The sequence below is a fragment of the Mustela erminea genome, chromosome 9 (assembly GCF_009829155.1).
Source record: "Mustela erminea isolate mMusErm1 chromosome 9, mMusErm1.Pri, whole genome shotgun sequence".
In the NCBI taxonomy this organism is placed as follows: domain Eukaryota; kingdom Metazoa; phylum Chordata; class Mammalia; order Carnivora; family Mustelidae; genus Mustela; species Mustela erminea.
Window position 1 is genome coordinate 1,626,749 of NC_045622.1, and position 19,614 is coordinate 1,646,362.

The following is a 19,614-nucleotide window of genomic DNA, read 5'->3' on the forward strand; positions in this document are numbered from 1 at the left end:
GACTCATCTGCTTATTGTGCATATAGTCAAGGTGAACGCCAAAGGCAATTTGCAGTCATTTAAATAATTTATCATTAATTACTGATTTGCTGTAAAAGGGGATATGGTCTAATCCTCTTCCAAGCAGTGATTCAAAGCCCACAGATCAGGAGACTTCAGACTCCTACAATAAGATAAGAGTCAGCTCCCTGCCTGAGCCTGTCACAAGCTACTGATTTATTAATATCACAATAGAACTGCACCAGCACAATGGTTTCCTAATCCGCACTCCAGTTCCTCCCCCATCTGCTGGAATCGAACTATACAAGAGGTATTATGGACAAAAGTCCCCGTGTGTGGTGCATCTGTTACCACCTACACAGAAATCAAAATGAGATCGAGGGGAGAAAACAGCAGAATGTCACAGTCTTCTACCCAATATTTGCCGTGTGATTAGACCCAAGGCACAGCGAAGCCCTTCGTGGGCTTGTCGATCCCTTTCACATTCTTTGAATTATATATTAACTCCAACTCAGAGTTGAGTAAGCTAACATTTGTCTTATGAAGAATTTGTTCGGTGTAACATCTGGTAGGTAGTAGACAGAGAAATAGCACCTAAATTCTAAAAATCTAAAAATCTGCAACTTAGACCACTCTTTGTGTAATTATGTTGTCTCGTGAAAGGTGTTCACAGCCATGAGAAACACTATAGTGGTATTTACTGGAAGGAATTAAAAACAAGTTAAACCAAGTCTCCAGATTCAGCTCATTTTAGAAAACAGAAAAACAGCCAGACTATCACCAGCCCCCCAAACTGTAAAAACCTTGAACGCTGTTGCAAATACTGACAAGTCATGTTCTTCATTGTGTTTTCATGTTCCCATTTAAATATTTACTGAACACTCCTCATTCACTCATTCTGACTCCCTGAAATTACAAAAGGATGTGACACGGTGCCAAACCAATGCTCAAGTCAACTTAGCTGATGAAGTCTTGTTAAATAAACTTAGTGAAATATCGTCATATTCCAAATGTTAATAAATACCACCTGGCCCTTACTAGGGTCCAGTTAAAGATAACACTGGTCCGTGTTAATGACCTTTCCCACTAATGAATAGCAGCTAGTTTTCACCCACTAGAGAAACATGACTCAGAGGTAGAACTTCAGTTAGAATGCTTAATAATTTCTAAGACTATGTCAATAAAACAATCAGAAACCATTCATATCTGTGCCGCTAGGCATGATTTCACAATTTAACCCATAATCATCCCCCCCAATCACAGCACCATCACTCACTGTATCTGACTGACTGTTAGGACTTTTCTAATTTGATCCTGACACCTTATAAGAATAGTCAGCCTCCTTTCCCAGAACATCACGAGCCCCATGGACATAGCCGAGCTCGGTGGCTGGAGCTGGAGTTTCAATCCTAGCTCACTCTTTGTAGGCTGTGTGGTCCTGAAGAAGTTCCTTAACCTCTCTGAGCCCTAGTTTTCCCAACCTGTGAAATGGGGAGAAAGATCTTTGCTCTTCTTTGAGAATTAAATACAGTTATATAAATGAAGTGCTTACCATAGGATAATAATCAATAAGTGATATTTAGTAAGCAATTTTTATGATAGATCAATTCTTAGAGAGGTTGTGCCTCTCCTTCTGCATCACTAGAGATGGACACGACAGTCTCATGTCGGCATGAGAAGCCAAGAATCAGTCAAGTAATTGTTTGATAATAGCTGCGTTAGGTAGACAAGGTCACTCACAGAAGGTGGGTAAGAGGAATGGAATGCTGTAACAGGAAAGAGTTCTGTAAATATGCAAGAAGAGTTTAATCAAAAATCTTCATGAGGGGACAGTCTCATCGCTCTGGAAGAACAAATATTTATTTTGGGCCTCAGTGTGCAAGGCCAGACACTGTCAGAGACATACAGAAAAATTCATTTAGTAAGTGTTGATTTTGTCTCTACTGTGTGTTGGGCACTGCTCTGTGTCCTGGAGAAAGAACAGTGAATCACAGAGTCAGATATAAAAAAATGTAAGAAATATAAAGAGATCACTCTTTTCTTCAGGGAACTTGCTATTTATTTAAAGATACATGAACTTTTATATTTAAAAATAGAAAAAAAATCATTGCAATAAAGGATACAAGAAATGTCACCAGGCGAGTGGCAGGAACCCACAGTGTCCAAGAAACTGAAGTTCAAATCCAGATTCTGATAATACCTTTGGACCCTGGACAAGAGGCCTTTTACTAGAGTCTCATATTCTTATGTGTGAAATATGCCTATTTCATAAAAATGCTTTCTCAAGTCTATCTGATGGCTCAGCGGAATTATGTGTGCAATCCTTTCAGGGAGTGATGGGGACACGTGTGTTTTCATTGAGGAGACCACCAGACCAACACCTCAAAGGACTGGTATCCAGTCCTCCAGTCAAAAGACGGTAGGGTCTGGCTAGACAGACAAGGAGAGAGAACACTCTGGGCCAAGATGAGAGACAGGAATTCGGGGGAAGTACAAGGAGTATCTGGAAGAAAGGGTGTTGACCGATTTGGCCACAGCAGAGCTCATGCAGATAAGCAGGTAGAGAAACAACTCCAGGGAGAGAGGTGAGCTCTGGGTCCCACACAGAGGAACTTCTGAGAGGTAGCACAGCTCTCCCACAGTGGTAGACACTGAAACACAGATGGTCAGGTGACTTTCTCAAGGTTATACCATTAACAAGAAGAATCCCAATGTCCTTCTGGTACTCTGTCTCCTCGATGGCCTGGCCAATGGTTAGGATGACATCTTGCCGTACTCCTGGACAATTCCTATCTGAACACTCACAGCCTGGTAGATATTTTTCATAATATACAGAAGATATCCTACCCAGCCCTCTAGTTTAAGTGTTGCGTTTATGGCAAGAGAAAGCAACTCTAAAATGACCAAGGGGAATGAAAAACAAGGGGCTATTTCTCAAAAATGAGATGGTGCTTTGCAAAAACGAGCTGACTTTATGATGCCATCTGGAAAATGCTTTCGTATTCCCGGCACACTGCACTGAGCATAACTTAAAGTTGACCAAGCAGCTCTGAAATGCTCTCTTCTGCTTCCTCACATATGGATGGAGCCTACAGGAATAGACATTATTCGTCCTTGGACAACACATCTGGTGTGACTCGTCAGCAATAAGGTGTGCGATTTTTGGCTGAATTTCCACTGTGCACAGCAGCCTGGCTCTGGAAACTCTGCAGGGTTGGGCCAGTCCTTGGTGACTGACCTTGTTCAGAAACTGGTGCTTCCAAACCATAGTCCAATCAAGATTTTCTTTCCCTCTTTCCTCCTTCATTTCCTCTCTCCCTTCCTTTCTCCATTATTCCTTCCTTTCACCATGTCCAGGATGTCTGGGGTGTGTAGAGCCCTGGGGGATACGCAGACCAAATTCCAACTGGACTGACCCCTAAGACACTGTATCCTAGGCAGATCTGTCACCTGTTTGGGCCATCAGATGTTCCTCACAATTTCTTCCAGAACAAGAGTTCGCTTGCATAATTTATTGTTATTGGCTACTGGAATTATGGGCAGAAACATTCTTCTTTTTCAAATTCAGTAAGAGAACCTAATTTCAACACTAGTGGAAAAGATTTAGAATCCCATAAAATGAAAGAAACTTTCATTAATTTGGATAGGAATTAAGCTGAAGCTAACTTTGCTTTACAAAAAAAAATTTGCCAATAAAACTGTCTAACACTTGCATAGAGGAGCATTTAATTTGCCGAAGAGAACAAATTGCTTCCAAACAATTAAAAACACCAATTTATGTGTAAACAACCAGTATGTTAAGTACAAATCATTCTTCTCTACTTATTGAAATAGCTTCCCAGCGCCCTTGCTTGACAGTGCTTTCTTAGCCTGACTTGATTTACTTTATTTAATGGAAATTAATAGATAACATTTCCTTTAAAATTTATTATTTTGTTGACACGGACCCCCCCCCCCCCATTTGGGTACCCAGGGAAAATGAGTAAATCTGCTCTTAAAAATGATACTTGTTTTCTTTCTTTTTTTTTTTTTAAAGATTTTATTTATTTATTTGACAGAGAGAGATTACAAATTGGCAGAGAGGCAGGCAGAGAGAGAGAGGAGGAAGCAGGCTCCCTGCTGAGCAGAGAGCCCGATGCAGGACTCGATCCCAGGACCCTGAGATCATGACCTGAGCTGAAGGCAGCGGCTTAACCCACTGAGCCACCCAGGCGCCCCGATACTTGTTTTCTGTACAGTTCACAGTAATGGTCCACACGTTGTATATTTATGTGGCTGGTTACGTAGCTTGGCTCTACCCTTTACTACCTCTGGGACCCTTGAGGACGCAAACTTCTCTGAGCCTGACTTGCATGCACAGAACAAGTGGTAGCTGTTTAGCAAATGCTGGGTCACATTCACTGGGTGCTTACCAGGAGCGGTCGCAGGGGCTTAGTACATATGAATCCGTTTAATCCAACCATCAAGCCTGTGGTATTTATTTATTTATTTATTTATTTATTTATTTAAAGATATTTATTTGTGTTAGAGAGCGAGCACACAGGTGTGAGCTGGGTGTGGGGCCAGAGGGGGAGGGAGAGAGACTCTCTAGCAGACTCCATGACCAGCAGGGAGCCCGACTTGGGGCTCTATCTCAGGACCCTGATATCACGACCTGAGCGAAACCAGGAGTCCGAAGGTCAAACATGTGAGCCACCCAGATGTCCCTATGACGTAGATATTTTTATAACTCCGTTTTACATATAAGGAAAGTAAGTTACAGAGAGGCTAAGTGATTTGTCCATGGTTGCACAGCTGGCCAGCAGAGGGCCTTTGGGTCCTAAGGAAGACAGTCTGAGGCAGGCCTCACTTTCTAACCAGTCACAGAAGTTGAAGATTTGAGTGGCTGATGCATGTGAAAGACGAGCAGGTGACCTCACACATGACAAAGTCCTGTCACATGTGTCGCCTTACATTTCTGAGCACCGCTGAGTCTCCGTTCCCTCTCCCAGGCGTAAAGATGCCACAGGGCCTCAGAGGTCTCTCCTGTCCCCTCTCCTGTCTACCCACATTCCCCCCGACCCCTGGCCCCCATGCAAACTCCTTTGTGCCACACCTGTAAACACCATCTCTGCCGATGGCTCCGTGAAGGAAATCGCACTCCTGTGTTTCCTCTCTCACTGACAATACTTCTGACACCTGAGGTGTGTGTGTTTCACTTCTTAACCAATTCTCAGGCATCAATGCGAGGACCTACAATTTAACTCAACTCTGACGCTGTCTGCGTGGAGAGAGCCTCAGATCCCACAGATTCAGTGCTCAGTCCCACAGGATGGCCTCCGACCCCCACTTCAGACACCAAAGTCCCAGGGTGTCCCTTGTACTTTTGACGGACAGGCTACAAGTTGGGATTTCCATGACCCCTTCCTTGAGTTTGGTCTTTGCTAGAACAGCTCACAGAGTAAAGGAAACACTTACTTATGCTTACCGGCCTCTTATCTAATAGAGGGTACAAGAAAGGGCACCGTGAACAGACAGATGAGGAATATATACGGTGTGATCTAGAAGGGTCCTGAGCGTGGGAGCTCCTGTCCCATGGCGTAGAGGTGCACCACCCTCCCCGCATGTGCTTAGGCTCACCTGACCCGACCCAGGAGTTCTCCATATCCTGTAACTTTGGGATTTTTAGGAAGGTTTCATCATTGTAGGCATGATTAATCACTAACTCAATCTCCAGCCTCTCTCCCCTCTGGGGGACAGAGGATGGGGCTGAAAATTCCAAGACTACCTGTGGCTTCATATATCTGATGACCAGCTCCCGTACCAAAGCTCTCCAGGGACCCCTGAGGAGTCACTTTATTAGAGAACACGAGACCTGTCTATTACCCAGGAAATTCCGAGGGATTTAGGAACTGGGATCAAAGACCAATATACATATTTCCCAGCCTTCCATTTCCACCCCTGACATCACCCACCTTCAGATCCACATGCCACACTACTTATCTGTCCTACTTGTGTCCTGTCTCAGAGATAACTCACGCTTAACACAACTGAAAACAGCACACTTCATTTTTCTCCTCTTATCATGTTTTTCCTTTTCTGTCTTCTCCATCCTCAGAAAATGGTATCACCACCAGCCCTTTTGCTCATGATAAAAATCTAAGACTCCTGATTCCCACATCACCCCTCTTATAAATCCTGTAGGTTCTTCCTCATCTTTTCCCCACTTGCACACACAGAGCCTCCTCTAAACTTCTACTCCTCTTGCTTAAAACTCCACCAGGAGCCTCCTAACTCATCCCTCAGGGGCCTCCCAGACTTTCCTATAAATCCCTCCTGCTTCAGGAGTGCGGTCCTTTAAAAATGTTACTCAGATTCTAAGTTGCTCACCTCCTTAAAACCCACAAGTATCTTCTCATTATATTCAAATGAAAGGTTCATAAAGTCCCTGGAGATCCAGCCTCTGGCAAAGGCTCCAGCCCCATCCCAGACCCTTCTTTTCCTGTCCACTAACTCCACCCAGGGTAAGTCTCAGATCCTTAGGATCATTCCTGTTTTTGGACTCTGCACCCCCCAGCTCTCTCCAACTCTGGAAACACATTCTATTTGATCACCCAGTGACTGGCTCTTTCATGTTCCCTCAAACATCTACTTCAAATGCCACCTCCGTACAGAGTCTGTGAAGTGGCTCTATCACTTCACCCCTTCACATATTCTTCACTGAGCTGTTTACAGCCTCATGATGGTTTTCGATGTCTGACCCCTCTTTTCAAAAAGAGCAACACACACACGCATGCTTGCATGCACACTGAGAAATGTAAGTTCCGTGAGAGCGGGAATCTTGTTTTTTTGTTGTTGTTGCTTCGATTCCAACACTTAGGGCATAGGAGCCAGAAAAAGACACTCACTGAATTAATTATCGTACTAAGTTGTTGCTGTAAAGTTGCCGTTATTAATGGCCCTTCTTCACGTCAAGGACAATTGTCGTCTCCTACATGGCTAACCCTATTCTAAGACAGGATGGAGTTTGGCCCAGTTCATTCCACAAGGTAGACTGAAAGGTGCCAGAGGATGATGAAGGTCCCTTTTCAGAAGCAGAGCAGCCAACCAGACCACCACGCAGAAGGTAGCATCTGTGAGACCAGCTCTAAACCACAAGTGACACTTGGTAAGCAGTTAGCTTCTATGTTCCAGCTTGGAGCCAGAACACAGTGATGGGGAACCAGCATCAGGTTCTGGGAGGCACACAGGGCTGACAGGCGTGACGGATTTCAGGTGGGAGCCCAGCCATGTGACTGAGTTCAGAGGCCAGCTTCCAAGCACAGGGAAATCAGACACACAGACAACAAGGGCAAAGCCTCCTTTCTGGAAGGACTGGACATTAAACGTGCTGACAAACTTCAGACAGCTGAGCTCAGAGAACAAAGCAGGGTTCCACACAGTCACATACAGTAGAAAAGAGGGATGTGGCCCAAGGGTCACACAGAAGTCCACCCTGAGGACAGAAGAGGGTGCAGGGGACTTGCCGCCAAGCATCAAGCAGGAAGCAGCCTTGAGAGGGAAGGAGGTCACCACCCGCGCGAGGCTGTGTTCCAAGCCGTGGGCAGTCCAGCCAGCTGGGAGGGCCCTACAGATCGCCTTTTACTGCATCATACACTGTCAGACAGGAGACCTGGAAGCCCATCTTTCTGCCTGCGGCTTTCGATCAATATGATAGATCGTCCCCTCAGAGGCCTGTCTGAATCCTATTATTCTGCCCGCACGCATGTGGAGTGAAATGAACGATGACGACTCTGGGCTTCGGAGCCTCTATAAACGGTGATCAGCACTACCCACACCAGCTCTTTATTGATCTGCTCTATTAGGCCCTGACTCCGTTTATGGCCATTCTTTTTTAAGGAGGCCGACGGGTGAGCCTCCTCCTCCCTGTCTACCAAGAGTTGGGATCAATGTAGACCTGACGAAGAGGGTTTCTGTCTCTGCTTCAAGACCAGACCAGGGGTTGTGATGACCAGAGCCCTGCAGATTTAGGTATACCTGCAACACAGGATATGGTCTCCTCCAGACCCGGGCTGGGCTCAGGGATTTGCTTGGAGCTAGTGTCACGACACCGGCATATATAAAATGAATTTACCCCATGCTTAAAAATGAAAAATCACAACCCAGGATGATATCCAAGAACAAATTCAGGTAGGACCCCTGATCATACTTGTGTGCGGATCGCTGATGAGGACACTATTTCAGTCCTGCCTTTGTGCACTGCTGTGAGCTTTGATTCTGAAGGGTTCAGATGGGGTGGGCAGGGAGCTCAGTGCCTTCCCCCGGTGACTCAGTATTTCATGATGGTTCCCATCAGGCTTGTGGGTTCTTTTCCACAGCATGTCCCCTTCCACACAGGTGGCCTGGTCAGGACCTGGCACACGGTGCACACTCAAGACATCATGCCAAAATAGTGCATGAACCCTCCTTCCTTGGGAACACTGACGCTCTGGTTCACATATGCGTGACTTCTGTGATCAAAGCCTACACTTTTCTGAGTGTGGGAGTAACAGAAAGGCCTGGAGGAAGCAAAGCAAATCTTGAACAACCACTGAAGAAAACACGGATTCATGAATTCTGCAGGGCATGTGCAGAGACCCACACGTATGTCAATGCACAAGTAGACACAGGAGCTTGGGTATTTCACGAATGAATGCAGGCACGTCCAGTGTGTGCCCCACGGCTCTGCCAATAGAAGGTGGGACCGTGCGACTTTCATGCTCATCATGTCCTCTCTTCCACACACCGAATCACTGGCTGTAATTCTGTTCACGTGCATGTCTTCATTTTTCCAAACACTGATCTGTTCTCAAAATCCAACATTCATGTGAGCATGTTTGGAACAGAACCCACGAGAAGGATTTTAGTATCTTTGGGCATGAAGGGAAAAAATCTAGAATGCTTCCCCATCAGGGTCCACAGAAGTGGTTGGGGCAGATGGGGTGCCTTTCCTTGGGGAGTGGCAATGCTGAATGCAGTGCCATCCATTGTGAAGCTTCTGTCTTCAGCTCAAGCCATGATCCTGGGGTCCTGGGATCAAGACCTGCATGGGGCTCCCCGCTCGGCAGAAAGCCTGCTTCCCCTTCTCTCTCTGCCTGCCTCTCTGCCTACTTGTGATCTCTCTACCTCTCTGTCAAATAAATAAATAAAATCTTAAAAAAAAAAAAAAAGCAAGCAAGGGAATCCACATGGAGAAAGCACGAAAGTGGATTTCCATCTCAACCGTGAGCGCACTGTCCTCTAACCAACATCCTCCTTCCGGCAAGCATCAGAGACTATTTAACAGCTCATTCAAACATTATCCACTTTTTAAGAAAGCTCCAATGTATACGATAGACAAAGACATCATAACATCACAAAACCTATTTTTCTCTGGAGAGCCCTTGTTACATTTGAGGGACCTTTGGATGTGACATTCCATTTAAGCATCTGTTCAGCCAATATGTCATTACATATTATAATCTGCTTCAATCACATTTGGTTCACTGTTAATAAAAGACCAAAAGTTCTGCCTTGCACAATAGCTTTATCAGTGTTGTTTCCCCAGTCTGTATCTGAGGAAGCATATTATCCGAGGAAGCATATTTAGATGATTGTTGGGTGATAAGTCCCTCAGAAAGTTTCTGCTGTGGAATGTACAGATTATGGATTTTATGATTAAGAGGAGTTAATCATTACAAAACTGGTCTGCAAAAAAACAAGGAAACTAGGAAACTAACTGTCAATTAATATCATCGTCCTTTGCATCTAAGATATTCAATATTTTAAAAATGAAATCCTATGCTGTAGGAACTACTAGATAAAAATAAATAGGATGCATTCATCCTTTCTCTTTTCTTTCTGATTTCCAAAATAACCTCAGATTGAAAAATCGCTGCACATTTAAACTATTATTTTTATACTGCACTGTTTTTAAGAAGGTAAATCAGTCGCATCTTAGTCCATGGGATTTGCCTTGCTCCCCTTGTTTATGGGTCAGCACGGACATCAGGAGGTCTCACCAATAAACCCGACGCAAGCCTTCTACAGCAAGAGCCCTCACTGCTTTATCAGTCATCAATCTCAAGATTCAGGAAAAAAAAAAGATGGGTTGTCATTGTTTTCCTATCTCTTGGGCTTGTTGCTTTGGCCAGTTTCTGCAGAAATAGTTGGAACTTCTCTTATTACTCTCTGAATAGGCTTTTCCAGTTTCTTCTTACAGAAGGGGGAATCATTTCATGAAAACTTATGGGAAGTGACAGCAACACGGAGGTGACAGGACCTGTCCCAGGGAGAGACCCCTGTGTGGACAGAGTCCAGGGAGAGGAAGCTCCTTCACCAAGCACGGAGCCTAAGAGAACCTGGCCACGAAAAATCCATCCTAAACCTAAACCGTTTTGTCAAATGTGTGTTAACAGGGTGTGTTTGTTTGCATACCTGTTCAATGCACATTTTTTTGAACTGAAGAAACCATGGGTTTTATTTCTCCTGGAGACCACTGAGGATTTGGGGCAAATTGTCTTCAGACTGCATCCTATGTGCTCTTCCCACCCTGTGGAAAAAATAATGCTCGTGCTTTGGGAGGGGTCTCAGTGCTCAGGGGGCCCTATGGTTGGTTGGTTGGTTTTTTGTTTGTTTGTTTTTTCCAACTGAAGTGCAGATGATCCAGTATTGGTTTTTAACCAAGGCTCAGTGTACTTTCTCATTAAAGGAATCATTCTCTTGTAAGTGGAAAATAAATCACATAGAACACTCCCAAACTCCTCCTTCTGGCCTAAAGCGTGATGTGTATCACTGACTGATCTGAGCACCAAAAGGGAGAGATGAGGAAAATGTATGTGCACACACAGATTACGCACAAAAGTTCACACACAGATTATGCACAAAAGTACACACATGCAGTCCTTCAGGACAGGCACTGATGAAACCAGGTGGTCGTCTCTCTGTCCTCGGATTGGCTCTTCTCTTGCATTCTGTCTGCCCACCAGCCACCCCTGACTCTACAGGATGGGACAGGACGGGGAAGGGGCAGAGAGGATCGTGTCTGACCGGAACAGTTACGCATCTGACTTTGGAGCCCTCCACGTATGATACATACTGAGGTCCAGATACTAAGTCCTCTCCTGGGGGCTTTGGCAGATTTTAGAACCACGACTTCTGAGGACCTTAGACCTAAAGTTCTCGGTGGGTGGTGCCTTCTCACAGGCTTCCGCATCAACCTCCGTCTTCAGCCGGTCTACTGCACAACAGAAGCCCTCTGCTGGGATCACCTTCCCTGCCCGGGTAATGTCTCCTTTGGGAGGACAAATCGAGTCGTCTTCCTTCTGCCAGTGGGAGTCTAGCTCTCTTCCCTTTGCGCCAGTTTCAAGGAGCCTCTTACTTTCAACATTTCTGAGCATGAGTTTCAAATTCCTAACCTTCACATGAGATTTGAATGATTCTTTGAAGTCCCATCATTGGACTTGTGAAAAAAGGACAGCACCCGTTTTCCCAAAGGAGAGGAAGGGGAATATAAAAATGCTCCATTACCACTCTGTTTCCAAAAGAACTCACTCTCCGTCTTCCACAGCAGCAGCAGCGCCGGACGTCCTGCTCTCTGTCCCAGAGGTGGGAGATGGGCCGGTGCTAGCACAGTCTGCCCCTGGCCCCTGATTTGGAAGTGGTTCAGGTGGTCGGAGGGGGGCTCTCCATCCCACTTCTGCCTCGATGGTGGGCTTAGAAAGATGCCTCGAGGAAGGAAAGAAGATTACCCAGTCGACAGACTTCCCGGAAAACAATGATGGGCGCCTGCCGGAGAGTCTGCTGATGGAAGACTTGCACAGGGATGTGTGCGATCTCTCTAGGATTGCTTGTGGAAAACAAACCTGCGATCCCTGGAATTATCAGGCATGGATCCTCGGAAATGTCACTGGACATAAATGTCCATCTGGATGTAAAATGGGGAGGTTCCACTGACTGAAGCACCGCCTTCTTCTATGAGTAAGATCTCTGCGCACACAGTTTTGAGTCCTCTTACCCTGGGCCCAAGGGCTTCTCCACGCAGCAGGACAGAGCCTGAGGACACGCCTGGACCTCTCACTGCTTTGCCTCTGCCTTCTGATTACTTAGATCCTTGAAATTATTCTTAAACCTCAAGCTGGCATGAGATTTCCGACTCGTGAGAGTCTGATCTGACAACCCAATCTTCTGTGTTCCTTCAGTGTTCTAACCCCTTGCTTTCAAAGGCAAGGTTACAAAAATAAATAAATGAATAAATACATAAATAAATATCCAAATCTATTTTTTTCAGGTTTGAATACCAAAAAAAAAAAAAAAGATTCCCCCTCTCCAGTAGATACACTCATTTACTAGAAAGGGTAAAGGACACTTCCCAGCTTCCTTCAGCTCTGTTTTGGGGACTCAAACCTAAGGCACACCCTGATACAGGGTTTCTCCTGATTCTGAGTTTCTGCACGGCCCGTCCTGAAGGCGGCTGCTCCAACCGAGAGCCATGAGGTGATGAAGGGAGTCCTGAAGGTCAGGGCCCCTATGACCCACCTGCAGGACGTCCGTGCCTCACACCAGGGAGAGGCTCCCGTCCATGAGCCGTGCTGATCTAAGTCGGAAGGTGGGGCCTTTCCCTTGCTGGGGTTGTGGGTGAGGGATGGGATGGAGATGCTATTTAATCTCGTTTTAGGGGGTTTACTTTCGGCTGCAGGGAAGGTGGGGCAAGAGAAGGCAAGAAGTCACGGGAGAGACGACCAGGCGGCTTACCCCACAGCAGAGTCCCTTTGAGAGTCGGATTACTTAGGAAGCCCCCAGAAGCCCCCTCCTTGGTGAGAACTGATGAGCTCGTGGGGAAAGCTGCATGGAAAGCAGAGGAGGATCGTTCATGAACAGGAGGGAGAAACACCCGGAAATTCAAAATACAAAGCTTTGGGGTTCTGGCTTCAGTACAACAGGTCTGCTTTTAAGAATGAGGGTCCTCGTCACCCCAGATGATGCGTGCATGGAAAGGGGACAGCCAGCCTGCACGGCTCGGGGTGCGTGAGTCTGGGAAGGACTTCTGGGATAGCTGCGGGTGTGTCCCTTTTTTAAATGTTGTGGTTTTAAAATAGAGTACACAAATCCTTTTAAAAATATTTAAACCTTTGTGAGATTTTCTTTGTTTTTGTTTTACAGAGACACAGATGTTTGTTGACTGCATCAAATTCCTTCTCCCCTACCCCCCACCACATTTTATAATCCAGACAAAAAAGGATTCAAAAAGGCATCACACTGTGCTCAGTTAAAAAAAAAAAAATACAATCAACTCTAAGGTTGCGGGAGTTTGCTAAGATGCCGAACTGAAAAGGACACACGGACGAGGGGAGGTTTGGATGCGGTACCGGGGGTGGAAGTGCCCACGTTACACAGGTGGTAGCGATGAAACCATGACGTGGGCATATTCACGTCCAGGCGTCCTCCGACCAAGCTACTGTGTTCTGGAGAAATACTGACCATAAACATTGGCCCAACGGATGGAATGATCTGATTGTTTACTTTTCTAAGTGCACAAGGATCAAATATGTCTCAGACCGCGCATTAAGGCAGGTACCAGACAAATTACAGAAGGGCGTGTAGGGGGAAGGGAGATGAGAGGTCATGAACTTGGACGGGGATGCTACAGCAGTGTTAGGTCCCAGGCAAGGGTTCACGCAAGCATGGGTGGATTCTGATGGACTGAGGGACTTAAATCATCAGAAAGACTGGAGAAGCGGGCTCTGGTTTCAGCTTCCGGAACATCTCCCAGGGATGGGAAACTGTCCCTGTGCTGTGGCCTAAAATCAGGCTGCTGCCAGGCATGGTTTAATCTGGCCTCATGACTCACGTCCGAAAACGACGCCGGGTGCCCCGCCCCACCCGCCTGACTCGGTTTCAAACGCAGATCTCCTAAGAGTGTCCAGGTTAGCGGAGCCCAGGTCGTACCTGTGGCTCCAGCTGCCAGGAAATCTGGGCAGCATTGCTTGGAGATTTCTGGCCTGGATATTTTGGGAAGACACAGGAGAACGAGGTCGGCATGGAAGCCAACCATGCCCGCAGAACTGGGCTTTGGAAAACCTGCTTCATAAGGTTTTGGAAAACCTTATGTTGTCTGTTCATTCATATCATAAATATGTACTGAGTTCCTGCCATGTTTTAGACACTCTCTCTAGATCCAGGGATAAACAAGCTAAAAAGGTAGAGAGAAGAACTTGGGTTCTTTTTCTCTTTTTTTGTTCTCCTTTTCCTTTTATTCTACTTTGGGAATAGAATTTGGGGTCATAGGGGACGAGGCCGAGCGTGTGTTCTCGCAGGAGGAAGTCAGGCCAGGGAGTGGCCCAGGGGAGCCAGAGGCTGGAGCCAGCTGCCAAGCACCAGCTGTGCTCCTAGCCTCCAGGCAGGAGGACGGTGGCGTCAAGAGGCTGGGGCTTCCAGCTCTGGCACAGTCGAAGGAGGAGACAGCAGCCGGGGCGCGACCTGTCTCAGGGAGGCGTTCAGTAAGCCAGGCCAGAGGGGCCGGGAGGACGGAACAGGAGCTCCCGAGAAGAATGCAGATGGGACACTCAAGTTAGCAGGGGCCAGGCTGCCGCCCAGGGACAGCGACTATGCAGAGCAGAGGCAAGGGGCTCCCGGCCAGCTGGCGCCCAGGGGCCCCAGAGGCAGGGAGGAGAGAGCACGTGGGGCTCGGTGCTAAGTTCAAGTTCGTGCATCTCCGCCCTAGGAGACCACCTATCGCACAAGAAGATTCTGCCAGTGCATGTTTTGTCCTGGACTGGAAGGACTGTGAAGAAATCTGGATGCTAAGTTGAGAAAAATATGAGGAAAAACGAATAAAGAAACAGTCATAGCTTGGTAGCAAAGTTCAGGTGATGTTACTGTTTGAGGAGGACCAGCTCACCCTTCAACATCTAACTTGAATTCCTTCCTTCCTTCCTTCCTCCTAGCTTCTTCCCTTTTCTTTCCTTCTCCAGGATTCTTGAAGGACTCTGTCAAATGGAATTGTCCTAAATGTCACTTCAGGTGTCAGAAGGCCAGCAAGGATGACAACCGGCCTTGGAAGCTAGGCTCCTGTGATTTCCAAGCCCATGTGTTCCCCTCACAGCTCTCTCCACAACTGTGAATTGAATCAAAGTCTCGATACTCAGGTCAGCACTTTCCTGACTTGACCATAAACAAATAAATGAGCACGTCAAACCCCCCTTTTGACGCTCCCCCACTCCACCCCTACTTTGTCCTCTCTCCTCGGAGCTTCTTCCCTTTCCACGCTCTGTCCCCTGTTCTCCATCATAAAATCAGCTGCGAGGCAGCTCCGAGCTGTAGAACCCGCAGCCGTCGGAGGGGGCTGTCTCGGAGTTCTCAGGACACTGCTCTACTGTTGCCCATTACTGTTTCGACACTATTCTGATGCACACAGCCTCTGCGGACCCCGCGGTGGCATGGCCATCAACTCCAGCATCCTAGAGCGGAGAGCTTGAATGACCTAATAGGCCGAGCCAAGAGTTTGCTTATTGCTGGAGGCTGTATCCCCAGTCCTACAAGTTTAGGTGCACAAGATCCTGTGAACACTGTGCAGAAGTCAGCACACACAAGCCATTACTTTTTTTTTTTTTTAAATAAGCTATTTAGTGATTTTTTTTTTAAGATTTTATTTATTTATTTGACAGAGAGAGATCACAAGCAGGCAGAGAGGCAGGCAGAGAGGAGGAAGCAGGCTCCCTGCTGAGCAGAGAGCCCAATGTGGGACTCGATCCCAGGACTCTGAGATCATGACCTGAGCTGAAGGCAGCGGCTTAACCCACTGAGCCACTTTGTCGTAAATGTATGCCCACTCACTGCCAATGGCCAAGGGCAGGAACGGGAAAGATCAGCTCTTGGCAGGGCATGGCGGGGCTCACCTTGTGGCAGAATTCGGTGTTCCTTTGCTGGGTTTTCCCCATGAGCTAATCTTTTGAAGGATTGGGGCTGTGGGAACAACAACCTCATCTACCCCCTGAAATTGTCACTGCTTATTTCTGCAAATGACAGAGTCACTGGGGAGAAAAAAAAGTCTTTTATTTGGGTTTAAGATGCCAGAACAGTATAATATTAAAGATGATTTTTAGTTACATCAGGAGCTCTTAACCTGGGGTCCACGTGTGGAGTTTCAAAGGATCCGTGAGTCCACCGAAATTAAAAGGAAGCTATTGTAATTAGTACAGATGTACAGTTTTGATTTGGGGAGAAAAAAATACATAAAAATAATATGAACTAAAAGAAGGAAGAAGGCTTAACAATGCAAGGCTGTGGTAAATGGAAACACGTGTGGACTGTGAAAACAGTGATAATGTGTGCTTTGCAGAGAAAAACTAACTTAAGTCTTGGGCAGCAATGGGGTCTAAGAGGAGGAGGAGGATGGAGAAGCTTAGACATCTCAGGTCCTTAGTGTTGTGGAGGAGGATTAAGATGATGATTAATTTTAGACCTTGTAGAGTTAAAAGGGCACCTAAATACTTTAAGATAAACACAAAAAGAAGAGAGATAGGATGTTTAATATTCAAGCTCGAAGTAATCAAGGGGGAAAGCAAACAACTCCATCAATCCAAAGGAAGCAAGAAAGGATAAAGCTAAAAACAGAAAAGGCAATCTAATGAGCACCAGTAAGATAACATCTCCGAATTCAAACAATTCAATCATCACAATCAGTAAGAGGGAATGACTCTCCAGTTTCAAAGACACAAAGTCTCACTGTGCACTCTTTTTCAAAAGCACATCTAAGTCAGAACACAGAACTGTTGAAAAAAAATGGTAAGAGATACATCAGAAAAATACTACAAATATAATTACTCGCAAACAAAAGATGAGCACATATTGATACAAAGTGCAATTTGCCAGGCATATAAAATGATTCTATGTTAAGAGTACTCCTCCAAAATATATAAAGTAAAATCTGACAGGCTACCAAAAAATTTGGTAAATCCACTCTCATAGGTAGGAAATGTCCACATATCTTTCTCAGTTATCAATATGTGAAGCAGATCGAGATGCAACAATGTTGCAGACAGCATAAAAAACACAAGTAACACAACTGATCTGACGAACATATAAGGGCCATTTTATCTGGTTTTTAGCTCATTCTTTCAGATGCACAAAAATATTTGCCTCAATTCATCACATACTTAGCCAAAATAGTCTTCAAATATTTCAATCAGTATCAAGTACGACATTTTCTCACTTCAAGACATTAATTTAGCTATCAATGATAAAAGGAGAACTAAGAAAATCCCATACAGTTGAAAGTTTACAAGAGCTCCCTTTTCTCCGTAACCACACCAACATTTATTATCACTTATCTTTTTGGTGATGACCATTCTAACAGGTATGAGTGAGATGACATCTCGTGGTGGTCTTGATGTCCATTTCCCTAGTGACTGGTGTTGTGGAGGATCTTTTCATGTACCTGTTGGCCTTTTGTATATCTTCTTTGGAGAAATGTCTATTCATAACCTCTGACCATTTTTTAATTGGGTTCTTTATGTTTTTGCTATTGAGTTGTATGGGTTCTTTATATATTTTGAATACTAACCTCTTAGCAGATATATGGCTTGCAAATATTTTTCCCATTCACTTCACTGATGGTCTTTTGCTGTACAAAAGCTTTTTAGTTTAATATAGTCCCACTTGTTTATTTTTTATTTTGTTGCTAGTACTTTAGGTATCATATTCAAAATTTCACTACCAAGACCCATTTCAAGGGGTTTTATTCCTCTGTTCTTTTCTAGTATTTTCATAGTTTCAGGTCTTACATTTAAATTAATCCATTTTGAGTTAGTTTTGTGAGTGGTGTGAGGTAGGGGTCTGGTTTCATTCCTTTACAAACAAATATCCAGTTAATCTCACATCATTTACGAAGAGCCTTTCCCTACTAAGTATTTATTCTTGACCTTCTTATCAAACATTAGTTGACTGTATATGCTTGGGTTAATTTCTGGGCTCCCAAACCTGTTCCCTGGTCTGTTTGTCTGTTTAATGCCCAAACCATTCTGGTTTGAGGACTGTAGCTTTACAGCTTAGCCTGAAATCAGAAATTATGATACCTCCTGCTTCATCCTTCTTTCTCAGGTTTGCTTTGGCTATTTGGGACCTCACGTATTCCATGTAAATTTTAGGTGTTTTTTTTTTCTTTCTTCCATAAAAAATGCCCTTGGAATCTTGTTAGGGACAGCATTTATTTGTAGATGTGGTAGTATCAACATTTTAATAGCATTAATTCTCCCAATTCAAGTTGAAAAGCAAACTTCTAAATATCTCCTAAAGCCAAGAATAAATTATAATGAAACATAGAAAATACTTGGAACTAAATGATAATGAGAATTAAATATAAGATGTGTAGGTGACATTTAGAGTCACAGAAAACTTCAATTGTCCCATGAATATTAAAGATCTCTTTAATATTAAAAGAGCATAATTTAAAAGCCAACTGTACATAGAAAACCAGATGTAGTTGCACAGAAAATTCTATCAAATGTGTGTCAAAAGGTTGAGACCAACTGTACAGAAACAATTTCAGTTAATAGAAAAAAAAGGAACTTCTAAGGAGGCTATTTTTAAACTTGATAACTCTTGCAGATAAGATAATCAAAAAATGAAAAATTTCAGAATAATGCCATCCACAAACATATATGTGAAAATATGAAACAAAATATTTACAGACTTATTTCAGGCTTTTTTAAAAAAATTAGGACTAAAGTATATCAATTTGAGAAAGACAATACGTCTTTTATGATCTTTAGGTCTCTTAACTTATATCGTGCGTGCGCACGTGCGTCTGTGTGTGTGTGTGTCTGTGTGTGTGTATGTGTAGAATTCAGCTCTCAGTATTTCATTGTTATTTGAAATTAATGTATTTTTTTCTGGATTCTTTAAAGATTTTGTCCTTGTCTTTGGAGTTTAGCATGTTTACTATGATAAGTCAGAGAGGAATTAGTTTTTACCTATCTTGCGTAGGGTCTTCAGACCATCTTCATTTGGCATGCTGGTTTTGCAAATGTTTTGGGAAATCTTTGGCTATGATTTCTTTAAATATTATTTATTCCCTATTCTCTTCCCCTCCTCCTTCTGGGTCTCCAGTTACACACATATTACATGTTTCACTATGTTATACATGCCTTTTATGCTTTTTTTCGGAATTGGGTTTTGTGTGTGTGCCTTAGTGTGAATACTTTCTACTGGAAGGGATTTCTTAGAAGCATGTTCCTGGCTGCACCTGGTTTTTGCCCCATGTGTCTTTTTTGCTATTTTTTTTTTTTTGCTATAATATACCATATCATGAACACCACAGCTTCTAAGGTTTGTAAGAACTGCTAGTGAGTCATCAAATATGAGGGAGGTCTTGGGGACTCCCAACACACACATCATTTATAAAAGCAATAAAATTAACAAATCAAAGACTAAAACAAAGATGTGTGATTTCTCTAGACAGAAAATCATAAAACTTTAAAGAAAAACATTGAACGATATGTAATAAGCCTAACAATATTTCACATTCATGGGTAAGAAGATTCAGTCTTAAAAATGTCAAATTTTGAAGAGTTATCAATAAGATGATTCAAAATTTTACACGAAAGAGCAGAGAGTTGG